The 9,704-nt window shown below is 39.1% G+C and overlaps 1 protein-coding gene across 1 annotated transcript in view; it reads left to right on the top strand.

Moving 5' to 3' along the window:
* The first annotated feature begins 4,013 nt into the window (after nucleotides 1-4,013).
* Nucleotides 4,014-9,704, top strand: part of ich (zinc finger protein ichor) — a 61,205-nt gene continuing 55,514 nt past the window's right edge. The window contains exon 1 of the mRNA XM_019045303.2: nucleotides 4,014-4,325. The gene's annotated coding sequence lies outside the window, so the exon portion shown is untranslated. The remainder of the gene's footprint in view (nucleotides 4,326-9,704) is intronic.

Below are 9,704 nucleotides of genomic sequence, written 5' to 3'. Positions count from 1 at the left end.
AAAGACCTGCCCCTCCGTACTCCCGCGGGGGGCATGGAGACCCCCTACTCCAACAGAAAGAAAGGGGGGCCCCGCAGAGCCTCTCTCGGCAGGTCCCACACAGCAGCGAGAAAGATGAGAGATTGACTTGCCGGATTGCTATTTCCTAAGGTAGTTTTGCACTTACTATACTACACCCCGTTGAATTGTTACTTTTAAACAAAATTCTGTATGTAAATCATGTTTTATGTATGTACATATGTGTAAATGCATGTATGGTACATTTTGTCGTGCAATTTTCAGGGAGCCTCATATATAGGTCCCTAAATCCGCGTATCATTGATATGACATCATTATGTACTTGTTTTAAGCAACAAGGACAAGGGGGAATCGATTATCCCTACGAGTAGTTAAGACAGACAATCACATATCGACGGTGAAACTACCAAACCACGTATCTCGGTTTGCGACGTCGCAGACTTCCTGTCATACTTTATTTTTTAAATGAAAAACTACTTAATATCTAGTCTTGAAAATTTCTGTGATTTTTCCTCTTTGTGCGGAGAAAATTCCGTGAAAATTTCAAGGAATGATATTGATTTGGTCTACTTCAAGAAAACAAAATGTGAGCGTAGATTTTTAAACACCGCAAACGAGATACGTGGTTTGGTAGTTTCACCGTCGATATGCTGCCGTGCTAAGGAAAAACGCCGTATGAACCATCAGGTGATAAAACACGAATTTCCTGGTAAATGTATGAATATTTTCCTCCCAATTTTTCAGACAGTTTTGTTCGCAATTTCAGCTTAAGCTCCTGGAAATTTCAAGGAGAAAAGATAATAATTTCCTCAAAAATAAACATTTTATCAAAGGGAATTTGACAACTCTCGAATGTTTATACGGCGTTCTTCCTTAACACGGCAGTATGGCACACAGTTCAAATGACTGTTTTTTTCCCACAAGCTCATGAAAAGTAAGCATTTACTATGATTCCAGGACGACCAGATCCTGATTGAAACTCAATAAACTTTCTATTCAAGAAATATTTTTGACTTTTCCATCAGCACTCACAAAATTTCAAGTCTCTATGACAATTCCTCTAAAAGTTACATGGGTGATGCATAGTGTTGGGGGTGGAAGAAATTGGGATCACCCTGTATATTTATTTGGATTTGAAACCTGTATCGTTCGTAATGAGTAAACGCTATATTTTTTCTTCAGAGTAGATGGAAGGCGAGGCGTGCAAACTGTCATGGTTGCTAAAGCATCGTCCTAAAATAAACAGAGAACAGTAAAAATGTTTTCACGCTTCCTCGTCAACGTAACCTTTTTCTTCTTCATCTTCCTACAGTTATTCTCAGGAGTTCTATCAGACCTATTAATTGATTCACTCTTATTCTTGCCTCTTATTTTAATTTTCCTTTTTCTTCTCAGCCTTTGTCATTTCAACCAATCCAGCCCAGCTGGGTATGGGGCAGCCAGAGACAGCCAATTATTAACACTGTTCTCATTTCTTTCTCTTTTTTTGAACACTGCAAAAGTGCAAAGTGCTTTTTAAAACTGATTCCGTAACGATGACTAAACACAGAGCCGCCCCCTTCTCGTTCGTTTTGAAACATCAATAAGAACGTCAAGTGAACGTACTGGAGGAGGAGGGGTTCATAAGACGCGCGTTTACTCGTGTTGGACACATTTTTTGCGAGAGCCCTGTCAACAATATACTAGCATAAGTTCACGGAGCTTAGTGCGAAAGTTATGTTCCGTAAACCTATCTCTGTGTGGACAAGGCCTTCTATTTATATGAAATGAACTAAAAATAACGACAGAACAAACATAAATGTGGTTCAATAAGTTTAACTTCCGCCGCCGCGCCGCGCTAACCGATCTGTGTTTGGCGCAATACGTGAAGTATTTCTACAGTCGCGGTTTGACGCAATGCATGAAGTATTCATGCAGTCTTGTAGGCGCTATGCATTTCACGCCGCCCGCTGCTGACCGCAGCGACCGCACTGTCTTTGACGCAATATATGAAGTATTCATGCAGTCTTGAAGGCGCTAATATGTGTTACATTCCGACCGCCGCGCCGCGCCGAGGGTTTCTCCGTTTCCTCTTAAGTCCTCATCATCATTGCTCTCTGCGTCGCGCCATTCCAGACCAAATTCCATGTTCGGTTTCTCTCTTAGTCTTAACTTGACTAATTAAAGGTGATGTCTATTGTATCACGGAAAGACGACTAAATTAGAAATATACTCTCAGGAAATGAGAGATTTTGTCACCTTTTCTCGTTTGTAATTTTTTTTCTGGTTCCGATTTTTCTTCATAGCTACATTTAAAAATATTGCAAAATTTGCCGCCCCCTAAATTTGCCGCCATAGGCCGCGGCCCATGTGGCCACCCCCTAAATCCGGCCCTAACTAGACAAGTTCGGGACAATTTTTATCCAGAGGCTAGAGGTTAGATGAGGTTTGTTCAGCCCGGCTCCAGTGAAAACTTCCAGTGCTGGAAAAAAGAATTTTCTTGAACTGAGATACAGAGAATTTTCTTTTGGTCAAAATTACGCACATCAAGCAGGTTATGAGATGCTGCTATGAAGAAACAATTCGCTTATATTAGGTAGAAATCTGGATTTTATATTTAACTGAAGAGACAATCTTATTGACGGTAAATTAAAGAATATCTCTGCTTCGATCGGGAGAGTATGGACACGTCGAAATATGGAGCTCCTGTGGCCCAAAAGGACAGCCAACTGTCTAGATAAAAAATCTCACTGCTAATCTTCAGATTCCCATATCAAACCGAAATGGCCAAGAATGTTCATAAATGAGCGTACTTCCGCAGAAATGAGTAGATTTATGCAAAAACCGAGTCAAATGTGTGCTTTACGAACGACGGGTCGTAACAATTGTAATAATAAATCACTCTGGATAATTTAAAATTAATCGACTGGCTGCTTTTTTTGGACTCTAAAAGCTTCATGATTAAACCTCAAAATTAGCGACAAGAACGTACTCTCCCTTAATAGGTATTCTCCTCACTGGAAAAAAAACACATTGGATTTAGAGTCCGGACTCTTAAAAACATCGGCAAGAAAAAATACTCTTGATTCAATCGGATTTTTGCTTAAATCAAGAACCAAGCCTCTTCATTTGAGCGGATTTCCTTTTTATTTAAGCAAAAATCCGATTGAATCAAGAGTATTTTTTCTTGTCAATGTTTTCAAAAGTCTGGACTCTAGATCCAATATGTTTTTTTTCCAGTGCTTAGATCAAGCCATTTTTTTTTCTTCCGGGCCGTTGGAAACTTTACTGGGAAAAAAACTCCGGTCGTGTAAGCCGTATACTTACGGGCTATACAGCCGTGCTAAGGAAGAGCGCCGTATGAACGTTTTCTCGAAAATGTGTCTACATATAATCAAAGGAAATTTTGCAATGCCTGAAGGTTCATGCGGCGTTTTTCCTTGGCACGGCAGTATAGACTTACTGTCCGCTTTCCGGACTCAGAGGCCGAAAGTTGCGGGCGTGGCACCCGGTGCAATCGAAGCTACGGCTCCAGCACCTGAATATTCGGTATCTGAGCCCGGAACTGACGGTATGTCTATATAGCCCGCAACTCTTTTTTACAGTGTTAAAGGATATGCCCGCTGGCGAAGGAACAATCAAGTGCTTCTTGCCGGAGTCCCCGAAAAAGTGACCGGGAAGGACTCAATGCTGGCGGAAGCTTTGGATTCTCCCAGAGCGGCTGGTCGGAGCCACGGTGCGGCGGCGCGGCGGGACCTTGACGATGGTGACGGATCCACTGCGCGGAGCCCGGGGATCCCGGACGCGAAACTGATGAGCCCCGAAGTCGCCGCCGGGGCGCGCGTCCAGAGGCCACGGTCCGCTTGGGGGCCCGCCGAGCCGCGCCGCGCCACGGCACGGAGCAAGTACCCGCGAAGTAGGTTAGTGTACCAAAAGCCCCCCTCCAAAAGCGCCGGTCCCCACCCCGGCCCGCGTTCAATGGACTCCGACGCCGCGCTAGTACGCTCTCAGCTTGGATCCACTGCACACGGGTGCTCTTCGATCCTCCTCGAAACCGGGTCCCCATCAGTGACGAGTGCGCGTGTGACTCTTCCGAAAAGAAAAACCGTGCGTGACGTAGACAAGAAAGTGCGTGACAGACGACTCCCAGTGCGTGACAGTTGAAAGTTCAAGTGCGGGAAAACCCTAGTGCACAAAGGATTTACAGTGCCGCTGTGCCAGCGGAGCCGAGTTTCCGTCCAGGAGGATATTTCGAGTTGTCGCCGGAAGTGTTACTTGTTAAACGAGGGATAACCCACGCACAAGTATGGATTGAGACCCGGGACTGAGTGAGTCAAATTCCTTTCTTTCAAGCTTTTTCTGTTTTTCTCCACCCTCCGACAGGCGAAACTCACCCTCGTTCTATTTCACCTCTTCCTCGAAAAAAAAAGTTGGCACAGACTCTGCTGAAAGCGTCCCTCCATCAGTCGGCTCCCAATCGAGCTTTCCAAGATGCGAACGAAACGAGACCCTCGAAGGTCCGGCTAAATTTAAAATTGTCTAACGTTTCTAAAGTCGTTGTTACTTTCTTTTTCACTAGCCAAAGCGAAGGAATAGCGGGCATGATCGAATGACTAGTTCTTTATGAAAACTAAGGTAACACACCGTTCATTACAATTTAGTAATCGTTAGATCTTTTGTAAATTTCATCACTTCAATTATATGATAAGATCGAATGCGATAGCTTGAGGGGATGGTTTTCACTCGGTCTACTTGATTTGCTGTCATTGACATTGGCGCATCGCAACATGATACAATGTCTTGTTGAGATACATAAAAATAAAAAATAAAATCTTAGCGTGCGTTTAATATTTCTAAAAACCCTAATCCAAATAATTATACCCCTAGTTGTTACCCCTACTGATTCCGCTGCGGTAGAAGTCTCTCAGGGCAGAAAGACGGACATTTTTTCTTCGCTGTCTCTCTTTCTTCTTCCTTTTCGTCCCGTTTTAATTTTTTCCGGATTATATTCCTAACTATACAACACAATCACTTCAGTGCTCCTAAAAAAATTAAGGAAAAAAATGTATAACTTTTTTTGAGGCTTCTTTTCTACGCATTCTTACATATCAGGCTTTCCTTGTCCCCCACGTCTCTTTCTTTTTTCACTCACCTTTACTTCTAACTTGCCACTTTAATTTATACATAATGACTTAAGTCATTGTAAAAAATTGAATACCAAAAAAATGTGTCCCTCTTGAAAAAATAGTATTGCCACATTAGAATTTAAGGTCAGGTTATGTGGTTAAAGTTCAGGAGTTTTAATTACTCAAATCACCTTGCTGAAATTACTTTCTTCTCACCCTCGACAATTCAACTTCATCGTTCTTTCTTCCGCATTCTCCATTCAAATACCTACAAAAACTGAAAAAATATTCCCCAATTTCAATAAAATGATTAAAATAAAGACTTAAAATATTCGCTTTTTATCATCTGCAGTAAAGTCACAAATATCAAATTCTAAAAATAAGTACTTTTTTATTTTTATATTGTTATTCTTTTTTTATCTATGCTAGAAAAGTGAGGAAGACGATAAAAGAGAGAGAAGAAGAAGATCCTGAAATGAAAGTAACCTACTTTCAAGGGGCATTAACTGCGCGGCCGCGGCTAGCGCGGCTCTTAGGAGTGGGGGCTCGGAAGAAAGTAGAGAAGGAACGGCAGAAGAAAGGAGAGAAAGAGAGGTACCCTCTCCTCTGGAGGGGGCGAGCACGAAAAGAAATTGAAAGGTAATAAGGAGGAGCGGGAGTGGGTCGAGTACCCCCCCCCCTCTCCTCCTCCCCCCACCTACGGTGATTAAGAGCTTAGACTCCCGTCGAGGCCGAGCTTCGTGGGAAATTCCTAACTTTTTTATTCCGTTGAAAGCGAAAACGGATATTTTTAGCAAAAATTGGCAGCATTGCGCCAGACCTTTCCTCTTTGCTCCTCTTGACCTCATCTTCGGGAGACGAACCGACGATAAGGAATAACGGAGTGAACAAAATTTGGGTCACCGAAAGGAAGAGTAATTTGCCGAAATTCATCCTCCGAGTAATTTTTTCGGTATCTTTGAAAGTGAATGAGACACCCCCCCCCCCCTCCACCGAGAATATAGGACGGAAACATTAGCTACATTTTAGGACGTGCAGATAATTTTTGCCAATTGCTTTTATGGAAATTTTCTTTTCAAAATATTTCGAAAAATTAACCTCTTTTAATAAGGACAAAATATAAACTACGCGTGGCTTATTTTTTTTTATTTATTAAACATCTAGGGCTCAGTTTTCCTTTCAGGACGAAAAGTATCCCACAGCTTCTTTAAAATGCCCTCGCCAAAGACACCAAGTCGTAAAAAATGAGATTGAAAACCATGACCTCTCAAGATTATTTCATTTCTTAAACTTCGCTGTCAAACTTTATCACTGAGTACCTAAAGCAGATTTTTGTCCATTCATTCAAAGTTCGGAGTTCTAAGACTAATTTTCTGTTGCTTGATTCCTTCCCCGTCATTTGTCAGGACTTTTTTCTTTACTTTTCGTTTTCAAAAAAGGAGGAGGCTCTTCACATAGTCTTCACGCCTGTCGCCAAAAGCATTTTTCAAAAGCTTCTCCGAAAAGTTTTGCATCAAAACCGTTCCAAATCTAGTGTAAAAATCTCCTCTCCTGTCATCTTTTCTCCTTTCCTCCTCGTTATTTATCACTTTACAAACCTTTTACCCTTTAATCGAAAGTATTTCATTGTCATCGTATAATTATACCATTCTTTATCTATACCTCAAACATTCTTATTCATTTCCAATTATATCTTTTTTTAAGCATTCGTGTTCATACGTGTGCAGATTTTTTTTTTTTTTTACTCATTTTTATAGTTTTCTTAATTCTATGATGTGTTATTACTCTTGAGTAAAACAGCCATTTTGAAATATGTTCAAACATTCAAGCTTGAAGAAGTATCATGAATTTTTATTTATTTGATCACCAGCAAAACAAGAATAGAACGAAAAGTAGTAGTAATACGATACGTTTATTTTTAAGAGGTGCCCTAGTATCTGAGGTCATTTATACCTCTGATAAAATTAATGTAAGGGTGATTACATAGGTCGCGGATTAGGTAGCACGAAGAAAAGAAAAAAAAGAAGTAAGAACTTTTTCGTCTTTCTGTAGAGAAACTTTAACTTCGATCTCATTCACTCACATTTAACATCTACAATCATGGAAGCAAATCCAACTTCCTGAAATATGAATGTTTCAAAATGGCTTCAATTCTTAAATATTCTGTCTTTAATTATCTGCATTTATTTATGTATTTTCGTTTATTGTCTCCCAAATTTAGTGTGCACATGCAATTCTCTGAGTACAATGATCTGCAATATGAAGGGTTTTTTTGGCGTCGTGATATCACGGCCAAGCATACATAGAATTTCTTGGAAATTCTGTTTTATAATCTTTTACATATCTTTTTGCAATAGATCTTGCTCTCATTGTTTGCATATGATCAAAGAACAGTTTCAGTTTTAGGCTCTTTTATCGTGGTAGCTGAAAAATTTCTATTCCTGCTTCATTCTTTTATCAAATGCAACAATGGAGAATTTGACTAAAAATTTACAAAATTTTAATTTAACTTTTTTTCTAATTTTCAATAGAATTGCAGTGATAATAAAATATCATTGTCGGTGCGACACTGATATTTTGCTCGTTATTTTTAAGTTTTAAATTCTTGTTACCGTGAAAAGAACCATTTAATAATTTAAACATTTATTTATTTTCTTCTTCTTATCTGTCCTCTTTGCTATTCTTTATTACTTCAACTGACACACTCAATATAATCCATTGATCATCAACACAATTATTTCGCAGGAAGTTTTTTTTGAAAATGAGACCAATAATTCCAATGGAAAAAAAGTAAAAAATAAATTTATATAACACATCATATTTTCGGACTTGAATTTGAAATCAGAGCACAATTGGAAATAAAGCTAAAAAGGAAAAAGAACAAAAAAAAACCGATGCAAAATTACTGTACTCTAATGTAATGGACAATTTTTTGCGTCACCTACTGAGGAGTGCGGGAGGAAGACTTAAATATTTATTGTCAAAAAGACATTAATTGTTCTAATTTTTAGGAAAAAATAAGAAAGGAGATGACACAGTATTACATTACTGTTGAACTTTTTTAGCTGATTAATTCCAATATTTTTTTTTTTTTTTTTTTTTTTTTTTTTTTTTTCTGTTCGGGGCCGGCGTAAACTCAACTAGAGGTCTCAAGCCTCGAGGTATCTGGAGGCCTTCAGTATAGCCTAAATGTGTTTGATGATCAAAAACAACCGTCTCTCTTTGTTCATTATTCCTTCTATTCCTATCTTTCATGTTTTTCAATCTCTCTCCATTTTGCGAAGTTGGCCCGTGCGATTTTGCGGGCAGTGGTATAATAGCGCGTTATCTGATGCCAAGACGATGGCTCTCGTGATAAACATCCACGAATGGCAAATCGCATGGGCGGATCGCAAAAACTGTTTTGTTTCCGCAGAGAAGCTGTAATTACGGGTAATGACCTTCCTGCCTTGTCATTAACCCTCGAATTCTATCAGAAGCACAGTTCTATTCTCGCAAGTATCAATTCGCCGATTGTTTGCGCGACGCACCCGCGAATTATGGTCATAATTCCTGCCTGATTTTTGGCTGAAAATGGAATTTGGTCTACTTTCATGGAGACGATTGTTTCTTCACTATTTTTGGTATTCCATCGCAGAAAGCGTATTAACATCCTAACTTTTCACGCCTGTTTCCGCCCTGTATCAGTTTGGAACTTGCGTGAGATCTAGGGACTATATAATGGAAGAAATCGCATAATGTACATTGCATCCATAATCAAAGCCCAGCAAATACTCTTAAAACCTAGAATTTTTAGCTATTTTGTACAAAAAAGAAGGGTACCACTGTATGCATCAGTCTTTATTTCTTTTTTTTAATAAAATTATATCAAGGTTTTGAAAAAATTATGGTAAAAGGTAAAATTTGCCATAGAGAACTTTTTTGGATCAACTCAAAAGTCACGCTAAAAGTTCTGAAGGGGATGGATAACTTAACTTTCGGAGGCTTTCACACTAATTTTTATAAAATTTTATAAATATGGCTTTAAACTTTTCATAAAATACTTCCCCTTACTCATTCAGATTTGTTGGGCAAAAAGTTAGGATTTGTCGCAGAGAATCAATTGGATTGCATTTTGCAAAAAGGAACCACTAGCATTGCAATGTTGCTAAAATTGTGCAACTTCTTTTGTCTTGGAAGAAAAACCCGATTATCCATTAATAGTTTCTATTTTACTCGCTAAAAACTGTAAATTTAAGACAAAAATTACCATCTGAATTTCATAGTTTTTCACGATTTCCGCAATTTTATTGCAAAAGATGAAGTTGCACAATCTTAGCATCATTCCAATGCTAGTGGTTCCTTTTTGCAAAATGCAATCCAATTTCCAGTCTGTATTATTTCGTGAGTCATATGACTTTTACAAAGTTTTGACTAAGAAGCAAAACGCATCTCTTCAGGTTTATCACAATGTTTCCATCATTTTTTCACAAATTCTTGGTCCTTCCGAAAACTAATTTTTCATCATGAAATGACAAGTCAGTGGAGATGAAATATGCATCTTAAAAGTTATTCCTGTGCGAAAAAACAACTTAAGGTTGA

This window comes from Bemisia tabaci, chromosome 3 (genome assembly GCF_918797505.1).
Source record: "Bemisia tabaci chromosome 3, PGI_BMITA_v3".
Taxonomy (NCBI): Eukaryota; Metazoa; Arthropoda; class Insecta; order Hemiptera; family Aleyrodidae; genus Bemisia; species Bemisia tabaci.
Note: the sequence above shows the minus strand (reverse complement) of the source record. Positions and strands in the feature narration are given on the sequence as shown.